Source organism: Pogona vitticeps, chromosome 6 (assembly GCF_051106095.1).
Source record: "Pogona vitticeps strain Pit_001003342236 chromosome 6, PviZW2.1, whole genome shotgun sequence".
NCBI classification, from domain to species: Eukaryota; Metazoa; Chordata; class Lepidosauria; order Squamata; family Agamidae; genus Pogona; species Pogona vitticeps.
In genome coordinates this window covers 40,934,454-40,940,453 of record NC_135788.1, presented here as the reverse complement: position 1 = coordinate 40,940,453, position 6,000 = coordinate 40,934,454, and positions in this window count along the sequence as shown.

Here is a 6,000-nt window from a genome sequence, read left to right as displayed (position 1 = left end):
TGCAAGTCTCAGCTGTCTCCTGATACAAGTTTTAAATCCATGGCTTCTTCCCTTAGGAGCACAGAAAGTGGCCCAAGGAGAAAGACCACTGATCCAGCTAGCTCAGTCTTGTTATCACTGATTAGGAGAGTTAATTCCTGGCAATGCCATAGAACAGTGGTTCCCAACCTTGGGTCCCCAGATATTCTTGGGATAAAACTCCCAGAAGCCTTCACCATTAACTTTGCTGGCCAGGATTTCTGGGAGTTGTAGTCCAAGAACACCTGGGGACTCAAGGTTGGGAACTATTGCCACAGAACATGAATTCTAACACTGAATTGTTGCCCTTCTCTATTGCTCTTCTGGAGTGTCTTGTGTTGAGTGGGTATATAAATGAATTAAAGAGTTATTTTCATTAAAGGATTTGGAGTTTTTAAGGGGATACGGATAACCAGTGTCTTCAGCACAGATAATGAAAGTGCTACCTTCTAACGCATGAGCAAGTAATGGTGTGAATAGGGGTGTATGTCTTCCTTGAAAAATGGGAGGTGAAACCCCGTCCTTAAGTGGTTGAATGCCAGGTATCCTGTGATGCAGATCGTTTGGTCCACAATCATTCCCCGGTTAGCCTGGCGAGGCGTCAAGAGTATTGGCAATGTTAACAAGGCCCAGCGGGGTGTTAACAGAGAAGTATGCAGAGGCATCTGCAACAGCCTTGGATCAGTGATAGGTCACCACAGGATCCAAGTAGAGAAACCTGAATTGTTCAGAAGCAGCGGTGTCCACCTTTCAGATGCCAGTTTGGATGTCTTTTTGGAAGACATCAAAGGGGACCTGCTTGTTGAGCTCGAAAGGCTCAGTGGCGGGCATGAGACATAGCATGGCTAACCCTATGCTGTGGGGAAAAACAGGTATTTTCGGTGTGTCCCACTGTAATTTCAGGTAAGCCAACAGTGCGTATCCGACCTCCCAGCACTGCAGATTGTGCGATTATGGTGCCTGTGGGGGGAAGATGCGCGGGGCCACTTCCGGACCAACAGTCATCAACTAAAGAAGGCTTGAGGTCTGGGGGTGTTTACTGTCCGGGTTCCTCCTGTCTTTAGACCACAAGGGGCCGGGACTCACTCATTTGTTGATCAAGGGGTATTTGGATACCCCTGCTATTTACCTATTTCTGCACTACAGCAGGCCCCTTCTTTTTGCCAAAGGATGGCAAATTCAAATTTGGATTTACATCAATAAAATATTACAGTCTTGCGTCATTATTCCAGGGTTGAGAGAGACAATGCAATAATGTCGCACAACAAAGATCAGAGTGCAAACTTCTGCAATGTGATGGAATGTTCATGTATTAGAGATACTTTAGATGCAGATTTTTGCATTGGCAGCAGGCAAACTAGGTTACCTTCCAACTCCTACAGTTCTCAGACTCTGTAATATTACAAAAAAGGTAGCTCATTACAAGTGACTAAGGTATATGTAACCTATTACTGCTATAAGCTGTTTTTTGCTTCTACAAAAATACCCCAGTTATCAGGCAGGTGAGATGATTTCCACAAAAATATTAGTATGCTTTCTAGCACCCACCTCATTCACCAGAATCTGTGCCTCTTTCAAATAAGACCCTTTATTCTGATCTTGTAACTGTGTCTCTAAAAGATATGTTTATTGTGTCTCTCTGAAAGGAGTCACAAACAGCAGAGATACTTAAGGATTCTTGTTGGTAAAAACCTATTGAAGTATAGAATAGTTTTTCCTGGACATGATTCTCAAAATTGGAAGCCCTGTATTTCTGATACATAGCCTTGAATAATAACAGCTGATGTTATCTATTTCACATCTTGTGGGAAGCCATGTATGAAACAGTACACATAGCAGGGACAAGATAGACATCAATGTGGCACTTTTCAAATAGCAATCGGCTCATACCCAGGTGGCGGAAAAATATTCTCCAAATCCTTGTTTATTTTCCACTTCACTAGCTGTTTTTGGAATAGCAAAGCTATTTTACATGAATGAAGTTTGTTTTATTTTCAGACCTATGCAACGTTTCTGCCTACATTCATATTCATGCATACCTAGCCTGATTATGTATATTTCTGCTACAGCTGTTTATATGAGCTGGATGACTCAGGGGATTACCATCTGCAAAAGAACATGGTGCTTAATGCCAATATTTGATATATACTTTTTTATTGCTACATACGAAATAATGCTGGGCCACCTTGTAAAGGTCAGTAACGGATCATTTGTCTTGGCTTTGAGAAGCAATGCTGTGGGAAAAGGATTATTTCTGGTTCCAAACACAACACAGCCCTCAAAAGACAAACCTGACATTTCTAAAGGCAGGTTATGTTTTCAGACAGCTACTAATTACAATTAATTCTCTCTGAAAACCAACTGAAATGGTCCAGATGATAGCAGCAATATCTGGGAGAGCATTTTAGGTCTATAGCTCAGAGGTTTAGGTATCTGGCTGCATAGCCAGAGGCTGAGAGTTTGATTTCATGCTGTGCTTCCTGCAAGCCTCGTGGCGCAGTGGTTAAAACGCTGTACTGCAGCTAAAACTGTGCTCACGACCTGGGGTTCAAATCCCAGGTAGCCGGCTCAAGGTTGACTCAGCCTTCTATCCTTCCGAGGTCAGTAAAATGAGTACCCAGCTTGCTGGGGGGGCAATGTGTAGCCTGTATAATTAAAAAAAATTGTAAACCGCCCGAAGAGTGCTTGTAGCGCTATGGGGCGGTATATAAGTCCAATAAATAAATAAATAAATAAATAAATAAATAAATAAATAAATAAATAAATAAATAAATAAGTAGATCCAGCCTATGTGGCCTTAGGCAAGCTGCACAGTCCCATGTTCCCCCAGGAAAAATATATACCGTATGTTAAATCAGGGTTTTTTTCTACCTGGAAAACCCTGAATAGGGTCACAAAAAAATCAGAATTAACTTGATGGCAAATGATTATTATTATGAGGTATTTGGAACAGGGTTGATTTAGAAATGTTATCAAGGAAAGAACTCTAGCTCCACCCCCTGCCTATTGTTGGCTCCATGGGTTGTGGCACTGTCTGAGGAATAAATCTGCTGCTATATGCAGAGTCTGTCTGTGTCACTGGGGTTCCTCAAAACATTAGCATGATCATGAGGAATGGATCCACACATACCTGGATGTCTCCTCTTCAAACTTACTTCTTCATGTGGAGATAGGGACAGGCAGGAAATAGGCTAGAACTCTCTCCTTGCTCAGCCTTTCAAATCAACCTTTTTCCTGTACCCTTGAATAGGGCTTTTCAGAAAGCTAGTTCAAAATACGAAAGCACTTAGGAGACAAATGCACAAATGTATTGGGCATGATCCATCCTAAGTTTATTCCATTTGTTGTATTGATTTCAGTTAAGAGATTCAGACTGTGCTAAGCAACGTCTACAAACTGTTGAGACACTTGACGCAACTGTCTGATCCACCCATTTATTGAAAGACAACCATACATACACAATCATTCACAGGATATATGTTTGGATCTGGTTTCACAACAGAGTCTGAGATCTCCAGTATTGACCATCTCCACACCTAGAATCATTTGTCAGAGGTACAGTGGACACTCGATGTACGCACGGCTTGACATGCGTACTTTTCAACGTACGGACTTCTCCGGCAGCAAGATTTCCAATCAACTTGCGGCCAGAGAATTGACCAATGGACCGGGAGGGGGAGGCGGGAAAAGCACCAAATTCAAATTTGGCACTTTCCCCGCCTCACACTTCCAGTCCGTATGCTGCCAATTGTGCCTCCGGATGCCTTCCAGGGCTTCTCTGCCGCCGTGGGAGGCCTCTCGGAGGTCCCCACCACCACCAATAGAGCCTCTGAAGCTCGATCAGCAGCAGTGGGGGACCTCCGAGAGGCCTCCCATGGCAGCAGGGAAGGCCTATGGAGGTCCCCCTCGCCGCCAGTCGTGCTTCGGAGGCTCAATCGGCAGCGAGGGGGACCTCCGGAGGCCTTCCCTGCCGCCATGGGAGGCCTCTCAGAGGTCCCCTGCCCCCGTCAATGCAGGCTTCCCCAGGGTGGACCGGGGCTTCCCCTGGTAGGCCCAGTCTACTGCCTGGGAAAGCCTGGTGGACCAGGCCTACCAGAGGAGGGCTTCCCCTGGTAGACCCGGTCTACCCTGGGCTGGTTACAGATTAAATGGTTTTCAGTGCATATTGGGGAATGCATATTCGACCTATGGACACCGTTCAAATATAAATTAATTTCCTAGGTCGAGGGTCCACTGTACTAAGGAAATATTTTTTAATGGTGGATGCTTTTTGTCTTTTTCTCTTGTTGCATTTTTGCATTGTTTTAAAATTGTTTTACTCTGATGCTTTTTTCAGCATATTTAATAACGTGACCAGAATCCTACTGTGAAATACTGTGTGCTTAAGAGAAATTGTGCAGGCAGCTTTTGCATTTTTTTTCCTGTCCATGCATCTGGGCATACCACAATGTACACAACTGATTGTGTAATTTGGATATATCGGAATGCATGACAGTGAACCAGAATGAATGAGCCCACCAGTTATATAATTTTGAACTGATGCAGTGGGAACGCAATAAGATTCTGGCTGATTCTCCTGCCCCTAAATCCCAAGGGTCCCTTGGGAACCCCTTTGTCAAGGGAAAGCCGTTGGGGACTGCAAGACAGGGGAAGTGTTTAATTTCCCCAGGATGATTTTAATTGTGGCAGCTACCTTCAGAAATTAAAGACTCATATTCTACGCCCCCCCCCCCCCCAAATGGCTTCCTCAGGACAAAAGGGAGCCTTAGGAGAGGAATTGGAAATTTTTGATTTCTGAAGAATTTCCATGGCTGATGACATCATCAGGCTTATGCATAGGTTCTGCTACTAGATTTCAACCACTGAGTTTTGGCTGTCATCTGATTTTAATTCATCTTTTGATGCATCTCCAGTTCTGCACCAAGAAAGGCAGAATAGGCAGGCAGGCAGGCAGGCATGCATACACACACACACATACACACACACATACACACACACACACATACACACACGCGTGCGTGCGTGCGTACGTACGTACGTACGTACATACATACATACATACCAAACAAGAAGAAAGCCAAGAAGCCATTCATTAGCACAAAGCCAATAAATTTCATCTTGAATCATGCTTCATAAAATTGTACACAACAAAACACAGACCCTGCAGAGAAATGGCCATGCTCAGATCTAGGAACAAAAGTGGGGGAATTGATTTGAGAGTGATGTGTTTGACAGTTAAATAAGAAAACAGAGAGAGACAGAGAGAGAGAACCTGGCAGAGCAGCTAAAATATGTGTCCTGGCTAGCAGTCTTAAATGTACCATTTCAGAACAGATGAAAAGTTTGGAAAAGCAGGACATTTGTAACCTAAAGAAGGAAATCTGAAGGCAAAGCATGCTGGTTCAGCTCTGACACTCTCTTGGGAAATTGGTGAAACACATAATTGAATCCAGCCCTCCTGGGAAGGAATCCTAATAAAGTGGAGAACAGCTTGTCAGCAACTGCTTGGACCAACTTTACAATGCTTCAGTCTTGGCAAAATGCAGATAAACGGGTTCACTTACAGTCCCAATTTCCTCACATTCTCCCCTTTTTGTGAGTTCCCTTAAATCTGAAAGAAAATGTTCTCACACATCTTTCGTCTTCCTATGCAGCCGGAAATATTCTACGAAAGCTAATGTTTTTGTCATTAACACATACCCATGAGTTATCACAGGAAGAAGAGAGTTCACTTCTGCCTCAGAGCTGAACTAGACATGACAGTAATTGTGTGAATGTAATTAACATGTTCTCTTTGAGTGAAAATGTCAATAGCAGCTGCAGGGATTCTGGGCAACATTAGGTCTAGAGGAGTTATCCATGTGTAGGCATGTTGGCCAGAGTCCTATTGGTTATTTACACCAGGGGTTCCCAACCTTTTCCACCCCATGGAACAGCAGAGGAAGGCGGGGCACCCCCCTCCGCGTGTGCATGCACAAATGG